Raw genomic sequence first — 6,000 nt, 5'->3', positions numbered from 1 at the left:
AAGTTTGAAAATGCTCTCCTGAAATGTTTGGCGATGGAAACAGAAGGCTTTTTATCACAGGACAAGAAATCAGCCCTCAAAAACTTAACCGGCAGAAAATATTTTTTTGAAAAAATCCCTAAGCCCCGGGGTCACAATTTCAGCAAAAATCTGACTTTTGGCAATTCACTCAGAAATGGTGCCAAAAGGTGGAAAATGTTCTCCTGAAAGTTTGGCACTCGATACAGAAGGCTTTTTATCACAGGACAAGAAATGAGCCCTCAAAAACTTAACCGGCAGAAAATATTTTTTTGAAAAAATCCCTAAGCCCCGGGGTCACAATTTCAGCAAAAATCTGACTTTTGGCAATTCACTCAGAAATGGTGCCAAAAGGTTGAAAATGATCTCCCGAAAGGTTTGGCACTCGAAACAGAAGGCTTTTTATCACAGGACAAGAAATGAGCCCTCAAAAACTTAACCGGCAGAAAATATTTTTTTGAAAAAATCCCTAAGCCCCGGGGTCACAATTTCAGCAAAAATCTGACTTTTGGCAATTCACTCAGAAATGGTGCCAAAAGGTTGAAAATGATCTCCCGAAAGGTTTGGCACTCGAAACAGAAGGCTTTTTATCACAGGACAAGAAATCAGCCCTCAAAAACTTAACCGGCAGAAAATATTTTTTTGAAAAAATCCCTAAGCCCCGGGGTCACAATTTCAGCAAAAATCTGACTTTTGGCAATTCACTCAGAAATGGTGCCAAAAGGTTGAAAATGCTCTCCTGAAAGGTTTGGCGATGGAAACAGAAGGCTTTTTATCACAGTACAAGAAATGAGCCCTCAAAAACTTAACCGGCAGAAAATATTTTTTTGAAAAAATCCCTAAGCCCCGGGGTCACAATTTCTGCAAAAATCTGACTTTTGGCAATTCACTCAGAAATGGTGCCAAAAGGTTGAAAATGCTCTCCTGAAAGGTTTGGCGATGGAAACAGAAGGCTTTTTATCACAGGACAAGAAATGAGCCCTCAAAAACTTAACCGGCAGAAAATATTTTTTTGAAAAAATCCCTAAGCCCCGGGGTCACAATTTTAGCAAAAATCTGACTTTTGGCAATTCACTCAGAATGGTGCCAAAAGGTTGAAAATGCTCTCCTGAAAGGTTTGGCGATGGAAACAGAAGGCTTTTTATCACAGTACAAGAAATGAGCCCTCAAAAACTTAACCGGCAGAAAGTATTTTTTTGAAAAAAATCCCTAAGCCCCTAAGCCCCGGGGTCACAATTTCAGCAAAAATCTGACTTTTGGCAATTCACTCAAAAATGGTGCCAAAAGGTTGAAAATGCTCTCCTGAAAGGTTTGGCGATGGAAACAGAAGGCTTTTTATCACAGGACAAGAAATGAGCCCTCAAAAACTTAACCGGCAGAAAATATTTTTTTGAAAAAATCCCTAAGCCCCGGAGTCACAATTTCAGCAAAAATCAGACTTTTGGCAATTCACTCAGAATGGTGCCAAAAGGTTGAAAATGCTCTCCTGAAAGGTTTGGCGATGCAAACAGAAGGCTTTTTATCACAGGACAAGAAATGAGCCCTCAAAAACTTAACCGGCAGAAAATATTTTTTTGAAAAAATCCCTAAGCCCCGGGGTCACAACTTCAGCAAAAATCTGACTTTTGGCAATTCACTCAAAAATGGTGCCAAAAGGTTGAGAATGATCTCCTGAAAGGTTTGGCACTCGAAACAGAATGCTTTTTATCACAGGAGAAGAAATCAGCCCTCAAAAACTTAACCGGCAGAAAATATTTTTTTGAAAAAATCCCTAAGCCCCGGGGTCACAATTTCTGCAAAAATCTGACTTTTGGCAATTCACTCAGAAATGGTGCCAAAAGTTTGAAAATGCTCTCCTGAAATGTTTGGCGATGGAAACAGAAGGCTTTTTATCACAGGACAAGAAATCAGCCCTCAAAAACTTAACCGGCAGAAAATATTTTTTTGAAAAAATCCCTAAGCCCCGGGGTCACAATTTCAGCAAAAATCTGACTTTTGGCAATTCACTCAAAAATGGTGCCAGAAGGTTGAAAATGATCTCCTGAAAGGTTTGGCACTCGAAACAGAATGCTCTCCTGAAAAGTTTGTCACTCGAAACAGACGGCTTTTTATCACAGGACAAGAAATCAGCCCTCAAAAACTTAACCGGCAGAAAATATTTTTTTGAAAAAATCCCTAAGCCCCGGGGTCACAATTTCAGCAAAAATCTGACTTTTGGCAATTCACTCAGAAATGGTGCCAAAAGGTTGAAAATGCTCTCCCGAAAGTTTTGCACTCGAAACAGAAGGCTTTTTATCACAGGACAAGAAATCAGCCCTCAAAAACTTAACCGGCAGTACATATTTTTTAAAAAAAATCCCTAAGCCCCGGGGTCACAATTTCAGCAAAAGTCTGACTTTTGGCAATTCACTCAGAAATGGTGCCAAAAGGTGGAAAATGCTCTCCTGAAAGTTTGGCACTCGATACAGAAGGCTTTTTATCACAGGACAAGAAATGAGCCCTCAAAAACTTAACCGGCAGAAAATATTTTTTTGAAAAAATCCCTAAGCCCCGGGGTCACAATTTCAGCAAAAATCTGACTTTTGGCAATTCACTCAGAAATGGTGCCAAAAGGTTGAAAATGATCTCCCGAAAGGTTTGGCACTCGAAACAGAAGGCTTTTTATCACAGGACAAGAAATCAGCCCTCAAAAACTTAACCGGCAGAAAATATTTTTTTGAAAAAATCCCTAAGCCCCGGGGTCACAATTTCAGCAAAAATCTGACTTTTGGCAATTCACTCAGAAATGGTGCCAAAAGGTTGAAAATGCTCTCCTGAAAGGTTTGGCGATGGAAACAGAAGGCTTTTTATCACAGTACAAGAAATGAGCCCTCAAAAACTTAACCGGCAGAAAATATTTTTTTGAAAAAATCCCTAAGCCCCAGGGTCACAATTTCTGCAAAAATCTGACTTTTGGCAATTCACTCAGAAATGGTGCCAAAAGGTTGAAAATGCTCTCCTGAAAGGTTTGGCGATGGAAACAGAAGGCTTTTTATCACAGGACAAGAAATGAGCCCTCAAAAACTTAACCGGCAGAAAATATTTTTTTGAAAAAATCCCTAAGCCCCGGGGTCACAATTTTAGCAAAAATCTGACTTTTGGCAATTCACTCAGAATGGTGCCAAAAGGTTGAAAATGCTCTCCTGAAAGGTTTGGCGATGGAAACAGAAGGCTTTTTATCACAGTACAAGAAATGAGCCCTCAAAAACTTAACCGGCAGAAAATATTTTTTTGAAAAAAATCCCTAAACCCCTAAGCCCCGGGGTCACAATTTCAGCAAAAATCTGACTTTTGGCAATTCACTCAAAAATGGTGCCAAAAGGTTGAAAATGCTCTCCTGAAAGGTTTGGCGATGGAAACAGAAGGCTTTTTATCACAGGACAAGAAATGAGCCCTCAAAAACTTAACCGGCAGAAAATATTTTTTTCAAAAAATCCCTAAGCCCCGGAGTCACAATTTCAGCAAAAATCAGACTTTTGGCAATTCACTCAGAATGGTGCCAAAAGGTTGAAAATGCTCTCCTGAAAGGTTTGGCGATGGAAACAGAAGGCTTTTTATCACAGGACAAGAAATGAGCCCTCAAAAACTTAACCGGCAGAAAATATTTTTTTGAAAAAATCCCTAAGCCCCGGGGTCACAATTTCAGCAAAAATCTGACTTTTGGCAATTCACTCAGAAATGGTGCCAAAAGGTGGAAAATGATCTCCTGAAAGGTTTGGCACTCGAAACAGAATGCTCTCCTGAAAAGTTTGGCACCCGAAACAGAAGGCTTTTTATCACAGGACAAGAAATCAGCACTCAAAAACTTAACCGGCAGAAAATATTTTTTTGAAAAAATCCCTAAGCCCCGCGGTCACAACTTCAGCAAAAATCTGACTTTTGGCAATTCACTCAAAAATGGTGCCAAAAGGTTGAGAATGATCTCCTGAAAGGTTTGGCACTCGAAACAGAATGCTTTTTATCACAGGAGAAGAAATCAGCCCTCAAAAAATTAACCGGCAGAAAATATTTTTTTGAAAAAATCCCTAAGCCCCGGGGTCACAATTTCTGCAAAAATCTGACTTTTGGCAATTCACTCAGAAATGGTGCCAAAAGTTTGAAAATGCTCTCCTGAAATGTTTGGCGATGGAAACAGAAGGCTTTTTATCACAGGACAAGAAATCAGCCCTCAAAAACTTAACCGGCAGAAAATATTTTTTTGAAAAAATCCCTAAGCCCCGGGGTCACAATTTCAGCAAAAATCTGACTTTTGGCAATTCACTCAAAAATGGTGCCAGAAGGTTGAAAATGATCTCCTGAAAGGTTTGGCACTCGAAACAGAATGCTCTCCTGAAAAGTTTGTCACTCGAAACAGACGGCTTTTTATCACAGGACAAGAAATCAGCCCTCAAAAACTTAACCGGCAGAAAATATTTTTTTGAAAAAATCCCTAAGCCCCGGGGTCACAATTTCAGCAAAAATCTGACTTTTGGCAATTCACTCAGAAATGGTGCCAAAAGGTTGAAAATGCTCTCCTGAAAGGTTTGGCGATGGAAACAGAAGGCTTTTTATCACAGGACAAGAAATCAGCCCTCAAAAACTTAACCGGCAGTACATATTTTTTTAAAAAAATCCCTAAGCCCCGGGGTCACAATTTCAGCAAAAGTCTGACTTTTGGCAATTCACTCAGAAATGGTGCCAAAAGGTGGAAAATGCTCTCCTGAAAGTTTGGCACTCGATACAGAAGGCTTTTTATCACAGGACAAGAAATGAGCCCTCAAAAACTTAACCGGCAGAAAATATTTTTTTGAAAGAATCCCTAAGCCCCGGGGTCACAATTTCAGCAAAAATCTGACTTTTGGCAATTCACTCAGAAATGGTGCCAAAAGGTTGAAAATGATCTCCCGAAAGGTTTGGCACTCGAAACAGAAGGCTTTTTATCACAGGACAAGAAATCAGCCCTCAAAAACTTAACCGGCAGAAAATATTTTTTTGAAAAAATCCCTAAGCCCCGGGGTCACAATTTCAGCAAAAATCTGACTTTTGGCAATTCACTCAGAAATGGTGCCAAAAGGTTGAAAATGCTCTCCTGAAAGGTTTGGCGATGGAAACAGAAGGCTTTTTATCACAGTACAAGAAATGAGCCCTCAAAAACTTAACCGGCAGAAAATATTTTTTTGAAAAAATCCATAAGCCCCGGGGTCACAATTTCTGCAAAAATCTGACTTTTGGCAATTCACTCAGAAATGGTGCCAAAAGGTTGAAAATGCTCTCCTGAAAGGTTTGGCGATGGAAACAGAAGGCTTTTTATCACAGGACAAGAAATGAGCCCTCAAAAACTTAACCGGCAGAAAATATTTTTTTGAAAAAATCCCTAAGCCCCGGGGTCACAATTTTAGCAAAAATCTGACTTTTGGTAATTCACTCAGAATGGTGCCAAAAGGTTGAAAATGCTCTCCTGAAAGGTTTGGCGATGGAAACAGAAGGCTTTTTATCACAGTACAAGAAATGAGCCCTCAAAAACTTAACCGGCAGAAAATATTTTTTTGAAAAAAATCCCTAAGCCCCTAAGCCCCGGGGTCACAATTTCAGCAAAAATCTGACTTTTGGCAATTCACTCAGAAATGGTGCCAAAAGGTTGAAAATGATCTCCCGAAAGGTTTGGCACTCGAAACAGAAGGCTTTTTATCACAGGACAAGAAATCAGCCCTCAAAAACTTAACCGGCAGAAAATATTTTTTTGAAAAAATCCCTAAGCCCCGGGGTCACAATTTCAGCAAAAATCTGACTTTTGGCAATTCACTCAGAAATGGTGCCAAAAGGTGGAAAATGCTCTCCTGAAAGGTTTGGCGATGGAAACAGAAGGCTTTTTATCACAGTACAAGAAATGAGCCCTCAAAAACTTAACCGGCAGAAAATATTTTTTTGAAAAAATCCCTAAGCCCCGGGGTCACAATTTCAGCA

The sequence above is a fragment of the Podarcis liolepis genome (assembly GCF_965112155.1).
Source record: "Podarcis liolepis genome assembly, contig: HAP1_SCAFFOLD_8, whole genome shotgun sequence".
Classification (NCBI taxonomy): Eukaryota; Metazoa; Chordata; class Lepidosauria; order Squamata; family Lacertidae; genus Podarcis; species Podarcis liolepis.
Note: the sequence above shows the minus strand (reverse complement) of the source record.